Source organism: Vulpes lagopus, chromosome 1 (assembly GCF_018345385.1).
Source record: "Vulpes lagopus strain Blue_001 chromosome 1, ASM1834538v1, whole genome shotgun sequence".
NCBI lineage: Eukaryota > Metazoa > Chordata > Mammalia > Carnivora > Canidae > Vulpes > Vulpes lagopus.
In genome coordinates this window covers 183,125,420-183,145,585 of record NC_054824.1, presented here as the reverse complement: position 1 = coordinate 183,145,585, position 20,166 = coordinate 183,125,420, and the positions used below count along the sequence as shown (strand labels likewise).

The window sequence follows — 20,166 nt, the reverse complement described above, 5'->3', positions numbered from 1 at the left end:
TATTTATTTATTTATTTATTTATATTCACGAGAGACACACAGAGAGAAGCAGAGACACAGGCAGAGGGAGATGCAGGCTCCCTGTGGGGAGCCCGATGTGGGACTGGATCCTAGGACCTGGGGTCACACCCTGAGCAGAAGGCAGCTGGTCAATCACTGAGCCATCCAGACGCCCCAAGCTCATACTCTTTAAATTTGTTAGACAGAACTCTTTTTTTTGTTAAGATTTTATTTATTTATTCATGAGAGACAGAGAGAGAGGCAGAGACACGGACAGAGGGAGAAGCAGGCTTCACGCAGGGAGCCCGACTCAGGACTCGATCCCAGGACTCCGGGATCATGCCCTGGGCCAAAGGCAGGCACTAAACTGCTGGGCCACCCAGGGATCCCCAATACACAGAACTCCTTAGGATCTGACGTTAAAAAAAAAAAAGCAAAAATTCTCTGATCTATCTCCATACTTTCACATTCACTGTATGCTCTAGCTACGAAAAACTACTTGTAGTTCCTCAAAGCATCATGACGTTTCATGCCCCTTTTTATTTATCTCTTCATTCGTTCATTCATCCACCCATCCATTTGTTCCATCGACTAAAATATGCTGGAGCCTGTGGTTAGTCCTGGGGATACAGAGTCAAGCTCCCGGCGTTCCATTTGAAGAAAGAGACAAATGATGACAGTTGTTTATCAGAGCTGAACCTAGGACACCGGGGAGCCCCAAGGAGTCACTAATCCATCCTGTGAAAGGTGAGAGGAAGCGCCCCCGAGGAAATGGTGCTTGAACAACTTTGAGGGCGAGTTAGAGTTTGCCAAGTATCAAGGGTATTCCTGGGAGGAGGCCCAGGTAGCATGAGGGGCCAAGGCATGTGCCATGACCTAATCACGTTCATCCTGCTGGAGCTGAGCCAGGCTTGTGTTTTAAAATACAGCCTTGAAGTGCATCTCCAATAGTGGCACACGAATGCAAACAAATGAAAATACAAGGAATGGCCAGCAATTGGGGAATGGCTAACCATATCATAGTATCTCCACTCCGTAGGCTATCATGCAGCCATTAAAACTGGCTCCGCAGAGCCTTATTGGTCGGCTTGGAGGAATTTGTGTGAAGCATTTACTGTTGCATGAGCAGAGAGCAAGGTAGGTGTGTGAGTGGGAGAACCAAGCCACAAAGGAGAAAACAAAGCTTGGGAATATCATCACATTATGCAGTTACGTAAAAATCCGTGTACGTGGGGATATGTATACAAATTAAATAAGGAGGTTAAAACAACTCAGAAAATGCAGAGAGTATACAGGAAAGATGTACAAGTCACCTCTAATCCTGACATCTTGAGATCCTAATTATTATTTTAAATTTTATTTTGAAGTATTTTTTTCATCTTTTCATCTGTCTTGGAGTACTTAAATATAGATAGAGACAAAACTGGTGTGTCGTATTGATAGTTTCATTTTCTGTCCTTTTAGACATTAACCATTATATGATTAATATTTTTCCATCTTGTTATATGTTTTTCTAAAATATGCTTTTTAATTTTGGGCCACTGTCCTTCAGATGGCTCCTTCATGACTTCTTCTCCTGTGGTGGGACATTCAGTTTATATGTATTTTGTTGATTTAAATTAATCTTGTCACTTACTGACTTTGTTCATCTTTTGTGCCTCAGTAAAATGGACATAGTATTAGTATAGGGGAGTTGTGATGAATAAAGAAACTAAACTATATTTGCTTGGGCACCTGAGGGGCTCAGTGGTTGAGCATCTGCCTTCGGCCCAGGGCATGACCAGGGTCCTGGGATCGAGTCCCACGTCGGGCTCCCTGCATGGAGCCTGCTTCTCCCTAGGCCCGTGTCTCTGCCCCTCTCTCTGTGTCTCTCAGGAATATATTTGCTTATAGCTAAGCCTGGCACATCGTGAGCACTCAGGAAATGCTCACTCTTGGGAAGCTCTTTTAAACAGGATGAGCATTTCTTCTCTTCTAAAATGGAGAAATGAAGATGACAACGCCTACCCCCCGTCGCTGTTGTTGAGTAGTAACAAATGTGCTCCAGGGGGCTAACGTGCTACGTGACGCATAGCAGACCCTCAGTCCATTTTCCTGTCTCAATAACGTGCTCCTCGTCTGGTTCACCCAGCACCCAGCATCATAGGACTATCCCTCTCTGTATTGTGATGACGGATTGTCTCCTTTACTTGTTTGCTAGGATGAGAGTCCTGCATGTGTGTGTCCCCAGGACCCAGTGCAGTGACTGTCCCCCGTACCCGATGACTCACACGCTGTTGGCACTCAGCTCATGTCTGGTGAAGGAATAGCAGCAAGAAGGAGAACCTACGAGGCAAGTGCTTCGAGGCAACAGAGAAGAAAAGACCAAAGAAAAATGATGGTGGGGAATAGGATTAAACCGTCAGGGAAACAGAGAAGGTGAAGAAAGCGAAGATAATGTGAAGAAACAGGAGCAGTGAAATTGGTGAGGGTCTCTGTGGTGTGAACTGGGGGTGAGTATGTAGTGGGGAAAAAACATCAGAGGGAGGAGGCGCTCCCTGGCCCGCACGGTGCAAGGTGGGACAGTCTGCATGGCGGCTGGCGGCTAACTTCTGAGTCCCTGCTACTGGACTAAGGTCTGATATGATTTTCATTTAATCATGTCAAGCACCCTGTGTAAGTGCATTTATTCCTCCCTGGGGGAAATATCCCCCCGGACTATTTTAAGGATGAGAAAACTGGGGATCTGTGAGGTTGCGCTGTTTGCCCAGGGCCCATCAGCGGGTAAGGCGTGGGGCCCTGACTCCGGGGCCTGTCTGGTTCCAGGGCCTGCGCACTCATCACTCCGCTTTCCCCAATCCTTTACGGAGCTTGGACCAGACCTGCTTTCAGCGTTTGTCAAATAGGGTCAAGTGCGTCCTGTCAATCACCACGGTGAACTGCACAGCCAGCAGGGCCCTCGGTATTGTCCTGCAGTGGCCTGGCCTACGGTTACTGACGTTCCTATGGGGCCATCCAGTGATCTGTGGGGAGACAAAGCCCTGCAGTAGGAAACCAAGTCGAGAAGGTCAGACTGCCCCTGCGAGATGGTGGGAAGAGCCCAGCTTCAGTGCACCGAGCTGACGGGATGCAGCGGCCATGCCCTTTCTCATCCAGAGTCGTGAGCTTGCACCATCTGCAGTCACATCTGTCATCGCGTGGCTTAGGAGTCATCAGCGAAAAGAAAGGAAAATTGAGGGCCACGAGTAGAGGTGGGATGAGAGATGGCATTTTCCTATGCTCAGTGGTGGAGGGTAGCGCAGTGTTGACAAAATAGGCAGGGAGACTCTGACAAGGGAAATAGCAAAACCAAAATCTATTTTATTTTTAAACGGACTTATGAATCTGGAAATCTTCAAACGTTGAGAAGCTAAAGGTTAAAACACTTGAGAATCTATTTTTGAAATCCCAAATATGTGAGCTTCGAGAAAGCCACAGTCTAGAGTACCAGGAATGAAAGGACTGCTTTAAAATGAAGATTTGAGCTTTTATTTTATTTTTAGAGGTTTATTTATTTCTTTTCGGGAGAGAGAGAGAGAGAGAGAGAGAGAGCGTGCGAGCATGCGTGCACGTGAGCAGAAGGGGCCGAGGGAGAGGGAGAATCTCATGCAGACTCTGCTTTCGGTGTGGAATCTGATGCCGGGCTCCATCTCATGACCCGGAGATCATGACCTGAGCCCAAAACCCACAGTTGGCTGCTTAACCACCGGGACCACCCAGGTGCCCCAAGATGTTAGCTTTGGGCTTGAGGGCACCGAGCTTTCTAACTGCAGGGCCACAGTAACGCCCAGGGGCCGCGCCTTTTGATCAGCTCACTGCGGCGCATCTACAAACACCACATGTTCGTGCTTTCTTGCTGGCCCCGATTCTGCATCGTTTAGCTCTGAATTCCGAGTTGGACATAGAATTTTTAGGGGTTTATCATAGCTTTGCAGCCCTCCCATTTCTGATAAAATTGGGCTTTATTTTTCTTAAGATTTTATTTACTCGTCAGAGAGAGAAAGAGAGAACAGAAGGAGGGGGAGCAGCAGAGGGAGAGGGAGAAGCAGGCTCCTTGCTGAGCAGAGAGCCTGATGCGGGACTTGATCCCGGGGTCCTGGGGTCATGACCTGAGCTGAATGCAGACACTTAACCATCTGAGCCACCCAGGCGTCCCATGACTGAACGTCAGATCCTTGCAAAGAGGTCACCCAACTAGAGAAAGGTTGGAGGAATGTTTTCTCCTTCATTCATCAAAAGCACACACACTTTCACGTTCTCTCCCAAATTCAGGCTCGTAGGCAGTTCCTGTGGCCGGTTTGGGTCGTTTGCAGCTAATCATTGTCAGAGATTTGAAGTGTCAGTGAAGGGCAGCCCGGGTGGCTCAGTGGTTTAGCACCGCCTTCAGCCCAGGGCGTGATCCTGGAGACCCGGGATCGAGTCCCACGTCGGGCTCCCTGCATGGAGCCTGCTTCTCCCTCTGTCTGTGTCTCTGCCTCTCTCTCTGTCTCTCATGAATAAATAAATAAAATCTTAAAAAAAAGAAAAAAAAAAAAGGAGTGTCAGTTCATGGGAACCAGTGGTCTAAACAATTGACATTGATTTTCTTTTCATGGTGAGGCCTAAGGTAAGCTCCATACTTTGTAAGGTGGGATCGATGCCAGATTTGACTTCCAGTTTGACTATCCAGTCAACCTGAGGCATTTGACAAAGAAATTGAAGTGATTTTGGTCTCTGCCATGGAAAAAGGCCACAATTCTATAGTCTGGAGAGCACTAAATATTTTTTTCACACAAAATAAATAAAATAAATAAATAAATAAAAGAATACATTTTCATACAAAGTTTGTCAGCTTTTATGTAGGTACAAGAGTAGGCTCTTCTTACAACTAAAAAATAGATGAAAAATATATCATTAATCATCATTGAGCAACTCCTGTCCTCCTCTCCCTCTCCCTCCTTCCTGCACCCCCTTTTCTCCAGGCATATCTTTAGGTTAGTCTCCTTTTGAAGATTGATTCCCTCGTGATTTAGTTCAACTGCAAGCAAAAGAAAGCCCAGCCTGGGGACACCTGGGGGGCTCAGCGGATGAGCATCTGTCTCCGGCTCAGGGCGGGACCCCGGGGTCCTGGGATCGAGTCCCACATTGGGGTCCCCGCAGGGAGCCTGCTTCTCCCTCTGCCTGGGTCTCTGCCTCTCTGTGTGAGTCTCATGAATAAATAAATAAAATCTTTAAAAAATAAAATAAAAAAAGTATCCAGGGGGAAGCTGGCTGGGAGGAGACCCAAAACGTATGTGGGGCTTTGGTCTGTAGGATGTCACTTGAACATTCCTGTCCATGTTCTATCTCAGCAATAAGAGTAAACATTTAGGTACAAGCCGCCGTGTCTAGACACTGTGATAGGACTTAGTACGAATTAGCTCATTTGTTCAACAAGCTTGTGAGGTGAGCGCTCTTACCACTTCCGTGTCAGAGATGAGGAGCTGACACCTGGTGAGGCTGCGTGAGGCTGAGGACGTTGTAAATGGAAAAAAAACTGTTTCATCGGCTTTGCCCTTAGCCACTACCCCCTCCTGCTTCTGTCAGGAGGCTTGAACCTGCCTCCTCTGATAAAAGTTTTGCCTCATCCAGTGGTTTCACTCAACCTTAGTACCGGGGAACGTCAAAAAAAAATTCTGTGATTATTCATTTTCTCACTAGTGGTTTTCTGTTTGGTTTGGTTTTGATGATTATTTTGCATCTCACAACATCCCCTTCGTTTAAACTGGAAATCCAAGAGAGAGTCTGGTCAACACCTCTGACAAATACAGAGCCAGAAATCACACATGTACGTTGTGTGTGTGTGTGTGTGTGTGTGTGTGTGTGTACTTTCTGATAATGAATAACAGAGGCAATGATGATTATATTTGAGCACTTAAGTCACTGTTTTCCTAGAATACCCTTAAACACACAAATGTGTTTTTATTCTTGTATTCTAAAGATGTTTAATTAGAAAAGGTCAATCTTAATATCTAAATGACTTAGCAATAAAACCGGGCCACAGCCTGGAACCTGGGATGGCTAATTCCCAAAACTCGGGAAATAATGCAGATCAAAATTTGCAAGTGTGATTAAGCATTGGCAGCTTGCTTTATTTGATAGATTTGTTTTAAAAAATATAGGGGCGCCCGGGAGGCTGTGTTGAGCATCCAACTCTTGATTTTGGCTCGCGTCAGGACCTCGTGGGTCGTGAGATTGAGCCTCACATCCAACTCCATGCTTCGTGGGAAGTCGGCCTCAACAGCCTCTACCTCTATCACCAGGCCGCGCGTGCCTCTGTGCGCGTGCTCTCTCTCAAATAAAGAAAGAAATCTTAAAAAAAATTAGATGTAAATCAAATTTAGCAAAATAAAAACGCTGTATTTGCTGTTCAGCGCAAACTTATATTCCTTTCGTAAAATGGAAAGTGTTTTTTGCAGTGTGGATACCCATTCCCCAATTGATCCACTTTGAAGTTTGCCATTTTGCATATCAAGGCTGTGGTGTAGACCCTTTCTCCTCTTTCTCTTCTTCCATTTGCCATCCCTTTCCAACTTACTTTTTCTATGCTCAGTCACACACGTATTCACACAAAGTGCTTATTCAAGTAACTCTTCCAAGACTGATAGCCATACATCTGACACAGGGCAATATTCTAGAAATTTTTAGCTGCAACGGGGTATCTGGCTGGGTCAGTTGGAAGAACATGACTCTTGATCCTGGGGTCATGAGTTTGAGCCCCACATTGGGTATAGAGATGACTTACATAAATAAATAAATAAATAAGAAAAAAATTTTCCAAAACATCATAAGAAATAAATAATGAAAAATTGTAACTACAACAAAAGCAACCCCGTAGTCACATCCTATTTCCTTGGTCCCAGCTTCTCTTGTCCACACTGTGACTGTTATCTGGATTATCTGGCTGGACTCCTAGCAGCCGCAGAAAGTTTCAGCAGTTGGGCTGACTTTTTTTTTTTAAGCCAGGACCACTGGGTGGCTCAGTGGTTGAGCGTCTGCCTTCGGCTCAGGTCATGACCCCAGGGTCCTGGGATCAAGTCCTGCATCGGGCTTCCTGCACAGAACCTGCTTCTCCCTCTGCCTGTGTCTCTGCCTCTCTCTCTCTGTGTCTCTCATGAATAAATAAATAAAGTTTAAAAAAAAAAGAAATATATGTGTATGTGTATATGTGAGTGAGTGTGAGTGTGAATGTAGGCAGTCGAGTGCTGGGGTTCACTGGGCAGGCTCCACAGGCCAACTGCATTGATTCAAGCTCAGCTGACTTTGGGCAAGTTACTTAACCTCTCTATGCCTCAATTTCCTCATCTATGGGATAAGGATATTAATTGCACCTCTATTCTAGGGTCGTTGTGAGGATTAACTGAGTTAATTATGCTGAAAGCCTGGTACATAGTGACAATGTGTTTTAGTTATTACTTTTTCCCCATTGTTTGCTCACCACTCACATCTTCCAAGGGCAAAGTTTTTTACTAGCTCTAGAAAATTATTAAATATTGATTTGAATTGATTTTTTTAAAGATTTTATTTATTCATTCATGAGAGACACAGAGAGAAGGTAGAGACATAGGCAGGCTCCTTGCAAAGATCCTGATGTGAGACTTGACCCCAGAACTCTGGAATCACACCCTGGGTCAAAGGCAGACGCTCAACCGCTGAGCCACCCAGGCAGCCCGATTTGAATTGATTCTAACAATCATTTATTCATCTTGAACCTACGTATATCATGGGGTGCCTGGGTGACCAGTCATTTGGGCTTCTGACCCTTTTTTTTTTTTTTAAAGATTTTATTTATTTATTCATAGAGACACACAGAGAGAGGCAGAGACACAGGCAGAGGGACAAGCAGTCTCCATGCAGAGAGCCTGACATGGGACTCGATCCATGGTCTCCCGGATCACGCCCTGGGCTGCAGGCGGTGCTAAACCGCTGCACCACCGGGGCTGCCCTGGGCTTCTGACCCTTGATTTCAACTCAGGTCATCATCCCAGGGTTGAGGGATTGAGCCCCCATGTGAGGCTCTGTGCTCAGCAGGGAGTCTGCTTGGGATTCTCTTTCTCCTCCTTCTGCCCGTCTCCCCACTCACATGAGCTCTCTCTCTCAACTAAATAAATATTTTTTTAAAAAACCTACATACAGATTTATATTTAAAAAAACACCAAAATCCTAATATCTCCTTGGGTAGATGCTGGGAATTGCATTTGGTAAAAGCTGCTTTGCAGTCCTTCTTTTGACACCAAAGTTGATATGGCATAAAATGAAGTAGGGAGAGCAATGAAGTGGGGCAATTCTAGAAATTTCTTTTTCTTTCTTTCTTTTTTTCTTTCTTTCTTTTTTTGGTGGGTGGTGGGGTCATTGATTTTGCTGATTGGCTTTAGCTTGAGAGAACTAGGTGAGATTGGCAAAGCATAGAAGACATCCTCAGGGATCGTGGGCTTCCATCTATTTTACATCTATAAATACCGTTGTTATGTGTCCTATAGAATGTCCCCATCCTTAATTATGTGATCAATGAAGCATGCGAGATTTACCTAAGTTTAAAAGTGGAAGGCGAAAGGCAGAAAACTCTTTGAGAAATACTTGCACATGTGAGAAGATTAACAATATTTTCTTGAAGAATGAGTTTCAAAGCAACTTGATAACAAATTAAGACATTCTTGTTTTTATCTTATTTGATAACAGTGAAAGCATCATCAAAAGATGCCCTTCCCCCAAAAAACTGTTGGCCCAATTTAGGGATTCACAATACTTTTACCTCATCTTAAGCCTCAGCTGCATGACTCATTGTTCTAGAAGGTGGTTGGACAATTTTGAATTACTAGAAGGATCTGCCTTAGTCCTAAAGTCACTAAGAGGTACAAAAGATCTATTGTGTTGACAACTTTTGAAGTTTTATGGGAATTGCTATTATGTTGACACTTTCTAAATGTTTTATTAGATAATTTCAAATGTAATTTTCACATGCAGCTTCTTAAAGAAATAGAGTTTTCTAAAACCTTTTTGAACCCTGATCTAAACATCTAAAAACCTCTGGTTCAATTTGCAATAAACTTGTCAATTTGAAAGCAAATTCTTTTGTTATGCCCAAATACCGAGGAATAGGATTTCAAGAGCTTGCATATGAAAATTTTTGTGAAGATGTGTTTTTTTTTAAAATTTTTATTTTTTTATTCAACTTTAGTTCTCTCATCTCTAAAAACTGGTTGCAATTATAAACCTACCTTATCAGATCGCTGGAAGGGATGGTAGAGAAAAATGATTCCAGAGCCCATCAGGGAATATTTCATTACCTTTGTGCATTCAACATAAAAGTTATACTTTATAACTTTCAAGGGATGTTTCTTTATAGCTCTTGTAATTTACATTAAATATTTTAATGTAAATCACTTTTTGGTTTAGCTTAATTACATAGCTACAGACTCACACGGGTGTGTGTGTGTGTGTACCGAAAACATTTAAAATACTATCTTGAAATTTTACATTTTTATCACTTTGAAAACAAGCTTGTGTTGAATTTTTATCCTTGCTTTTTCCCCCCTATTTTAAATTTTGGAATAACACCTCACCTAATGTTACTCAGGATGGCTTGTTGATTTGGATTCTATGTGTTGTATATACTTTCTTCTGAGGTGTGTTCCAGGGAGTCTGAGGAACAGCCTTCTTTAGATTGCCAAGATTTCAACACTTCCCTTCCATTCATTGACACTCCCGTCCTACCATGAGGTAACGACAACTATTATTACTATTATTACTTAATGAGGTGGAAAAACTCAGGCATGAGTGGTTGTGTTGTGAAAGTCAGAGTAACAAATCAATAGCGGGTCTGAGATTGTGAAAGTGATGACCCCGAAGGAGGAATGGCCACATTCAGCCACCTCTGAATCTGATCCGGGGAAGACTACCCCCAGGTGACGGCCTCCCAGAAGCCGGCCTTGCCACACGGAAGGCCCAGAGCCTGAAATCGATTTGATCCATGTTTACACTGGCTTAATGTTAAGAACCTGGTTATTGTCTTTTCTTGTTTCACATCGGAAAGCCAGTGAATGCAGGTCCTCTCCTGACATTTTTCAAAGAACAGACAACTCCCATCAAATCTGCTGTTCCAGAACCACCCTGTAAAAACAGAATCCCTCTGCACTGCTAATACATTGAAGCGATTCAACTTCTCTCTAGTAAAAATATCACTTTTATTCCTGTGCTATGGATCTTTTTGGGGTTTTTTTTTGGCTTTGGATCATTGTTTGAGATATCAAGTATTAGGCTTTTGGGAAAGACCCCTCCAATTTGTTAATGGTATCCCCATAGTCCCCAAGTCCTCAAATCATTTTAGCAAGACATTAGCATGGTGTTCCATTTGGTTTAAGATTTCTCCTTTTTGGGCAGCCCAGGTGGCTCAGGAGTTTAGCGCCGCCTTCAGCCCAGGGTGTGATCCTGGAGACCCAGGATAGAGTCCTACGGCGGGCTCCCTGCATGGAGCCTGCTTCTCCCTCTGCCTGTGTCTCTGGCATCTCTCTTTGTCTCTCGTGAATAAATAAATAAAATCTTAAAAAAAAAAAAAAGATTTCTCATTTTCTGGGATGCTTGGGTGGCTCAGCAGTTGAGCATCTGCCCTCTGCCCAGGGCGGGACCCCGGATTCTCACAATCAAGTTCCACATCAGGCTCCCTGCCTGGAGCCTACATCTCCCTCTGCCCGTGTCTCTGCCTCTCTCTTTCTCTGTGTCTCTCATGAATAAATAAATAAAATCTTTTAAAAAAATGATTTCTCCTTTTCATTTTTCTATCATGAAAAGAAACAGAAACAAGAGAAGACCATGTGCCTATTCTTGTTCTTCGAGACCCAAGTGAGTCTTTTGGCACCAGAGACTGGCTAATAGCTGGGCCCATTTTCTCTCTGAGATAAGGCCAAGCTGGAGGGAGATGGCCAGTGCCCATGTTTGTTGTCTGTATAGAGAACAAAGCTCAGCACTGTAGCATATCCGGAACCCTCAATCTTTTCTTTTTTTAAAGACTTATTTATTCATTTTAGAGAGAGAGCAGGGAAAGGGGCAGAGGGAGAGTGAAAGAAAGAGTCTCAAGCAGACTCCCCACTGAGCTTGGAGCCCTGTGCGGGGCTCTGTCTCATAACCCTGAGACCATGACCCTGACATCATGACCTGAGCTAAAATGAGGAGTAGGATGTGTAGCTGACTTAGCCACCCAGGAGCACCGCCCCCCCCCCCCATGTCTCAATCTTCACAATATCTTGATTTTGACCTGATTAGTCAAAAGGTAGGCATAGATAAAATATCCAGAATGTGTAAGCTATTGAAGAATAAGCTATCTGGGGTTGTAAAAGAGGACAGCCTAGTACTGCAGACAAGTAGGCACAGTTGTAACTATATTTAGAATATTTTAAGATCAAAGCCTTCTTACTACTTTAGAAACAGACAAGTGTATTTGGCATAATTAAATGTATTCATAAAATGATCATTTCTGATTTATTTGAAAATGAAAGTCTTCAAAAACAAAGTAAAACAAAATGAAAGTCTTTAAAAATAATTCAGGACAAAAAAGCTCTCCATTTCCTCTATCTTTCTACCACTCTCTTTCATATTTTGACAAAATATAGGAAGCTCCCTGCATTCTCCTCCTCCAAATGTTCCCAGGTTCTTCTCTCCTAGGCTTTCACACCACTCATCATATTTTATCTCAGTTTTCTCAAGTTACAGAGAATATTTTTTTTAAAAGATTTTATTTATTTGGAGCACCTGGGTGGCTCAGCGGTTAAGCATCTGCCTTCAGCTCAGGGAGTGATCCCGGGGTCCCAGGATCGAGTCCCGCATTAGGCTCCCTGCAGGGAGCCGGCTTCTCCCTCTGCCTATCTCTCTCTCTCTCTGCCTATATCTCTCTCCCCCCAGTGCAGGCCTCGACCCCAGGACCCTGGGATCATGACCTAAGCCAAAGGCTGACACTTAACCAGCTGAGCCACCCAGGGGCCCAAAGATTTTTTTTTAATGAATAATTTATTAATGTTGAGATATTTTAGTGCCAAAAATAAGCAAAAAGAGAGGTTGATATCCTGAAAAGTTTTTAATTTATAAGAATTAATGATCAAGTTGCTGATATTTAGGATTTACTCTTTGGTATTAATTCATATTTATTGGGTAGCTACTTTGTGCCAGGCATTGCGTAAGGTGTCGTGAGCAAAGTGGAAACCAGAATGCAGCAGGGCCATGTCAGCACATGTGACAGCATTACCTTGGCCACCAATTCTCATCATTCATCACCTCCCAGAGCATCACAGTAAAAGTCTCTATATTTTAAAGGAGATTAAATCCTCTCCAATCGACTCTTTTTATTCATATTTAAGGAAACCCCAAGCACTTATAGGATGGTATGTGGTTACAGAAGTGCCTGCGACTTACGCTTTCAAATATAGAAGATGATCACTTAAGTTATATTGTCGAACTATTATTAAGTATTCAGTAGCATTTTGGGAGGTTCTATCAGAAACACAGTAGAGGCCTAAGACATTGTCCTTGCCCTCAAGGAAATTATAGCAATTAAAGACAGTCTTTTTGGGGGGTGAGGAGGAAGGTGGGGAGAGTTTATTTGGTATTTAGGTAAACTAGCTAATTTCTTTTGTATTTGGTCAGGACTCGGCATGAAAAATAAAATTTAAGTATACCCAAATATACCATTTACTTATTCTCATATATCTGGTTTATAATTTTTGGCTCTGAACGTATAGTACAATAATTCTTCATACAAATAAGTATGAATATAGACCTCTCTTATACCATCTAGATATATATGGTATATTAATAAGATACTATATTATACATATATAAAAATATATATTTATAAAAACATATTTACAAAAACATAATCAATTCCCACATCCAATTTTTTTCTGAGTATAGTTGACACACGGTGTTACATTAGGTTCAGGTATATAATATGGTGATTCAACCAGTTCATACATTGTGCTCCACTCACAAGTGTGGCTGCCACATGTCACCATAGAACACTATTACAATCTCTCATTGACTGTAGTCCCTGTTCTGTACCTTTTATCCCTGTGACTTATTCATTTCTTGATGAGAAGCCTGCACTTCCCACTCATCTTCACCCATGTGGCCCATCTTTCCACCTCTTTCTCTCTGGCAATCATCAGTTTATTCTTTGTATTTATGGGTCTGATTCTGCTTTTTGTTTGTCTCTTTCTATTATTGTTTGTTTGTTTTTTAGATTCTACATGTAAGTGAAATCATTTGGTATTTTTTTCTCTCTGACTTATTTCACTTAGCATAATACCTTCTGGGTCCATGCATGTTCTCACAAGTGGTAAGAATTCACTCTTTTTTATGGCTAATATTCTATTCTACAAACACACACACAGCATCCCCCATCTTCATCCATTCATCTATGGGTAGACTCCTCTTAGTTTGCTTCCATACCTTGGTTATTGTAAATAATGCTGCAATAGACTTAGGGGGTGCATGTATCTTTTCAAATTGATTTTTTTTTCATTTTTTTTAAAGATTTTATTTATTTATCCATGAGAGATACAGAGAGAAAGAGGCAGAGACACAGGCAGAGGGAGAAGCAGGCTCCATGCAGGGAGCCCGACATGGGACTCGCTCCTGGGACTCCAGGATCATGTCCTGAGCCGAAGGCAGACACTCAACCACTGAGCCACCCAGGCGTCCCAATTGTTTTTTCATTACTTTGGCTAAGTATCTGGTAGTGGAAACATTGGATCATATGTTTCTTCTATTTTTCATTTTTTGTGGAGCTTCCATGCTGTTTCCTACAGTGACTCCACCAATTTGCAGTCCTACCAACAGCGCACCAGGGTACCTTTTTTCCCACATCTTCAGCAACACCTGTTATTTCTTGTCTTTTTGATTGTGGCCATTCTGACAGGTAAAAGGTGATATCTCAGTGTGGTTTTGATTTGCATTTCCCAGATTCCGCACCAAATTTCTGTGTCTCAGTTACATAGGCTTTATAAATCTTAAATGCAATTGCTAGAATTGTCCTATATAGTCTTTTAATTAAGCTTTCACCTTTTCCAATTGTGTTCCCTTGTTTTTTTTTGAATCTCAAACATTCTTTTACAATCTGATACAAGCTTTGTATCTTTAATCTGAAATTTTTGACTAGCTGTGTTTAAACCAGTGTAGCCTGCAGATTTTCACTGAGCAACCTCCTGAATGACACACACTGCTGGTAATAAGAAGAACAAAGGAACACCTTATGGTCACATGGGGGACAATAACTTAATGTGATAAAAGCCACATCATATTACCTACGGGCTTCAAAGATTCCAAATAACTGGTAATGAGAGACGTTAGATGTGATATTAGTTTAAGAAATAAAAATTCCTATTCAGACATTATATTCCTATCCCTAAAGTATCCTCAAAAGATCATGGATATTGTTCGTTTGCAGTGTTAGTATTTGTCTTTTCCCACATGAGACAGATTAACCAGAACGGAAGTGGGAAAAGTGAAAGGCAGTTTTTACGTTGTGTGTTGTAGGAGGCAGGGTGGGTAGGTCTTGTTGTGTTCACCATAGATCTTTCCATCTTTGGGACCATTGTTTGCACACAGACCTTTCTGGGTCACACAGACCTTTCTGGGTCACCAGCAGCTGAACCTATGAGAGGAAAGATGAGAATCTTGAATGTAACTGGAACTTTTGCTGTAAAGGGAGCTGGTCCTGGGGAGTAGAGTCGAGAAAGCTTTTGCTTCAACTTCCAGTTTTAATTTGAGGCAAAGTTTGGGGCTCATGGCACAATGAGAGCTGTCTGCCAGACCTTTTTTTTTTTTTTTTTTTTTTAATCAATCAGACACATTGTTTGTTCCTCTGGGTTTGATAGACATGTTGTAATAAGGTCCTGAACTGCTCACTGCCTCTTTATGTACTTTCTGTCTAAAGGCTTGTTACTATTGTGACCTATATTCATGGAACCACAAACAATGGGTTTAACCATTAACTTTCAAACCACCTGTAAATGAATTCTTTTATAAGATGACAATTATATAGGCTCCCAATGGTTGCTTAGAGTGTCAAAGAAAAGGATTCAGGTTGAACTAGGTTATTAAGGAACTGGGACTTGATGGTTAGGATGCCCCTAATCTGAGCAGATAATTTGCCTTGGCCCGACCATGTCAGATAACACTGTTTAGCTGACATTCCAGTGTCCTTGAAAAACATAAGGCTTTCTAAAGTTGGTTTGGTTGAGAATAAAATTAAATTGTGGCAATATCTTATATTCATTGAGTAAAAACCCACAATCTATGCCACTATTTAGTGTCCATTAAGGCATGATTTGATGTTAGGTATCTCTCTTCTGGGCCTTTCCTTGTGGGCCTTGGGGAGTTAAAAACCACAAACGATACATAGTTTTCTCATGTCATCTAAAAGGCCAAAGAGGGTGACCAAAATCTTGCCCCCTCAGATTCATAATTATCTTTATGAATTTTTTCATGCTATTTTTAATTTAGCAATAATCCAAAACAATGGTTGCTTCCAGAAAACTATACAATCTGGTAATGTGGCATGCTTAATTAATTTTAATGATATTTTGTCCAAAATAGGGGGACTGCCATATTGAAGTTGTGAAACGAACCCTATTTGGATTGCACCTACACTGTTGGTAACATAGGACTTCATCTGAGGTTTTCCATAGTTTCTACTTTTCGCTTTTTTTATTGGGGTTTAATTTCCACATGCTATTTTGAATCACTTCAACTCATTCTATAGAGTAACTTTTTTTTTTTTTTTCTATAACATTAGAAAAGCCTTTTCCTATCCTTCTGGTAGATTAATTATTCTTCAGAATCTATCTGTAGGCTGGTTTAACCAACTGGCCTCAATTTTCAGATCAAGAAATAGAAACACAGTGAGACTAACTGATAGGTTCAGCACGATCTAGGAGTCAGCAAAACGGTCTCTTGGTTCCAATCCTGACTTCACTTCCTGAGCCATTAGGCAGTTCCTGAGTAATGACTTTTAAAGTGAATTCTGTGATTCACAAATATACATGCTGATTTTGATCAAATTATTTAATCTCCTCCATCGGTATTTTTACAAATTTATTGTATACGTGCCTCTTATCTAGCAATTTAACTATATAATGTGCCTGTGTTTCTTTTTTTGCTGGTATCTTGAATTGTTATTCTTTTTTTTCTTTCCTTTTTTTCTTTCTTATTGTTATTTATTCTTGTATATTTAAAATTGAATTTATTTATTTAAGTAATCTCTACATCCATTGTGGGGCTCACTCATGACCCTGAGATCAAGAGTTGCACGCTCTTCTGACAGAGCCAACCAGGCACCCCTAAAATTGAATTCCTTAAGAACGCCTGTGCCATCTGTGAACCTTTCAAGGAAGAGGACTGTGATCTATATTTCTTTGTAGTGTCTGTAATGCTTAGGGCCTTACATAGGGTCCAATCCCATGACCCCGAGATCATGACTTAAGCCAAAATCAAGAGTAGGATGCTTACCTGACTGAACACCCAGGCGCCCCTTACTACTACTACTACTATTACTGATAATTATGAGAGTAGACATTTCTCGATCATTACTATCTACCAGACATAGTTCACAAGGTCAATTCAATCTTTACATCACAACATCCCTATGAGGTAAGTACTGTTATTATTCTGTTTTACAGGACAGGGAACTTCATTTCAGAGATCCTAAGCAACTTACCTAAGGTCACAGAACAAGTAAATAATGAAACTAGTCATCAGGTGGTCTGATTCCAGGACCTGAGGTTTACTTGCCGGGAAGAAGACTATTTGGGAGAGAGTAGGGGATGGAGGATGCGGACCGTGGAGATAAGACTTGTCCTACCCTGGATGTCCTTAGAATTTTGTCAAGGGCAACACCTTTATTTATCTCCCTCAGTGTCAGCCTTAAGACACATGAAGGCATGTGGCGAGAAGAAATCAGGTCTTTCCAGACTGTACTTTTTATTAGCAATAAAGTTCTTGTTGCTTGGAAGTAGCAGTAAATGATCCCAGGAAGAGCTTCTGGTTGCATTTCTAATCCCACACCCAGCAGAGATGGCAGGGAAGACAAAAAGAGCTTCCATGATTAAGTAGCAAGACCCTTTCAGCTGGGCCTGAGAGTTCCAGCTACGGGAATCTTACGGCGTGGCCGAGTGGACGCAATCAACTCCGAGCACGCTCTTTCTCACTCCTGTTACTGTTCAACCTTATCAAATAATAACCAGAACTTGCCACTTGAGTCAGGTGTCCGGGCTTTTTTCTCCTTCTCTTTACTTCATTTTTGCTTTTTACTCCTATAAATAAACGTCCATCCTGAAGAGTTTAGGACAATTAGGTCAATTCACTGAACTGCTCACGTTTTTTCACTTTAAATTCAACTTTGGTTAAAATGTTCAAACCTGGGACGCCTGGGTGGCTCAGAGGTTAAGCGTCTGCCTTCTGGTGCAGGGAGTGATCCTGGAGTCCTGGAATCTAGTCCGGCATCAGGTTCCCCACAGGGAGCCTGCTTCTCCCTCTGCCTGTGTCTCTGCCTCTCTCTGTGTGTGTCTCTCATAATAAATAAAATCTTAACTAAATAAATAAATAAAAAAATAAAATGTTCAAACCTATTTGATCTGAACAAGACATTGGGCATAGGTTCTATCTCTTCCTCTTTTTCTGCATAAGGAAACAAAGCACAAATAATAACATGATCCGCAAGCAATGTACACCCAGGTAGTATGTGAACTGGGAATAAACCCAAACCACCTATCACTCATTTCACTGCCTTTTCCACCCCAAGGGTAGTAAAGAGTGTGCACTGTAGTGTGTTTGCTCTTCCTCTGTTTTGGTAGAAAGTCCCACTTTAATTCTTTCAGTATGAAGTAACTTCCTGTCTAGTGTGCTATGGCAGCTGCTTAGCAGCGTTTTCATGCCTACGGGAAGATTGTATCGCCCGGTCTTTTTTTTTTTTTAACAAATTTCCTCAATCTTTAAAAAAAATTTTATTTATTCATTCATGAGAGACAGAGAGAGAGAGAGAGAGGCAGAGACACAGGCAGAGGGAGAAGCAGGCTCCATGCAGGGAGCCCGACGTGGGACTCGATCCCGGGTCTCCAGGATCATGCCCTGGGCTGCAGGCGGCGCTAAGCCGCTGGGCCACCCAGGCTGCCCTGTATCGCCCTGTCTTCTACGAGTTGGGCATGGCCATGTGAAATTCTTTGACCAACAAAATACAAACAGAAATGACAATTACGTGTTACTTCTGAGACAAAACATTGGTTTAGTTGTCATTAACCAAAGAAGCTGTGCTTTCCAGATGATACAAGACGGTGGTGCTTATTTCCACCTGGACAGTTAAGTTGTTGCATTGAAAACAGTTGTCCCTGGAAAGTCACCCCGACACTGAGATACTAACCAGGTATTTCAGGCAGTGAGAAATAAATCACCGTCGTGTACACACACCAAGATCATAACCTTGTTTGGCGCTGCAGCGTGATCTAGCCTGTCCTAGTCATTACTACTGGGCTTTAGGAATCTACATGAACTGTATTAGTGAGCACCCGGGAGGGGTTAGGCATCATGGTATGTATTTGGGATTATGTTCTCATTTAATAATTTAACTTTTACAATGGCCCAAGTAAGGCACGTATCTATATCATTTGCAAATGAAGACATTGAGTCTCAGAGAATGTAAGTAAATTCCCAAGTTTACTCAAGTAGTAAGAACCAGAGTCACTCGAGGCATGTCTAGCTCTAAAGCTTCTGTTTGTTTGTTTTCCCACCACACAGCACTGCCTGACTTCGAGCCATGCTACTCTGAGTGCTTAAAAGTAGTAGTCGAGGGACGCCTGGGTGGCTCAGCAGTTTAGCACCTGCCTTCGGCCCAGGGCCTGATCCTGGAGTCCCGGGATCGAGTCCCGCGTCGGGCTCCCTGCATGGAGCCTGCTTCTCCCTCTGCCTGTGTCTCTCTGCCTCTCTCTCCCTCTCTGTGTGTATCTCTCATGAATAAATAAATAAAATCTTAAAAAAAAAGTAGTAGTCGAGGGGCGCCTGGTTGGTTCAGTTAGTAGAGCATGCAGCTCTTGATCTTGGGGTTGCAAGTTCTAGCCCCTTGTTGGTTGTAGGGCCTACTTAAAAAAAATTAATAAATTAAAAAAGTAAAAGTAGTAATTGATCCCGTAAGCATTTTACGGAGCGTCCACTGTGTGTTTATCACTCTGCCAACTGCTGAGTGAGCGATGCACCCTGTCTTTAAGGAATTCGGAATCTAGTTAAAGGGAGGTGAGCCCATGAAACGATACTGAACACTATGACGTGTGAGTCTGGCGTTAACCGCCTCTCAGCCTTGAATTAGGACTTGCAGGTTAGTTAGGATGTAGGTGGATGGGAAACATCGGGGAGACCTGTCTACACTGTCCACCATTGTGAGGAAAGAGTATGGACTTAAATAGCAGCCTTACTCACCACTGATACTTCTCTCAGTTCCAGTTCTTTCATTCGTGAGATGGGTCAGTGATAGTCTCACATCATGGGGTTGTGGTGAGAATTACATCGGACAGGGAGCATCACTTCCCAAAGTGATGGCACAGTGGGTGCTCAGTAGATATCAGCTGTCTTTTCGGGTCACCTGGCTGACCCAGTCGGTTGGAGCTCTTGACTCTTAAGCTCAGTTTGGTGAGTTTGAGCCCCATGTTGGGTGTAGAGATTACTTTAAAACACATACAGGGCAGCCTGGGTGGTTCAGCGGTTTGGCACCACCTCCAGCCCAGGGCCAAATCCTGGAGACCCGGGATTAGGTCCCACGTCGGGCTCCCTGCATGGAGCCTGCTTCTCCCTCTGCCTGTGTCTCTGCCTCTCTCTCTCTCTGTGGCTCTCATGAATAAATAAAATCAAAAAATAAAAATAAAACATATACAAATTAGCTGTGTTCCAATGTCTGGAAACAATAGGCATTGGCGTGAAATCCAACATGTGAGACCATGATATATGTGGTGATATCCATGGGCTTTGAGGGTTCCATTTAGGTCTGATTTTTTTCTTTGAGATACTTAGAAGATGAAACAGCCTCTTATGAGTGTGGTGAGCTCCTCTCTATGCTAAGTGCTTTGGGGGAACAAAGATGAACTAGACCCAGCCTCTCTG

At 42.4% G+C, this 20,166-nt stretch overlaps 1 long non-coding RNA gene across 1 annotated transcript; it reads left to right on the top strand.

Moving 5' to 3' along the window:
* Positions 1-300: 300 nt before the first annotated feature.
* On the top strand, positions 301-3,994 carry LOC121499796. Its single transcript, XR_005990245.1, has 3 exons — positions 301-747; positions 1,040-1,137; positions 2,201-3,994. It is a non-coding gene; the product is annotated as an uncharacterized LOC121499796 (long non-coding RNA).
* The last annotated feature ends 16,172 nt before the right edge of the window (positions 3,995-20,166 follow it).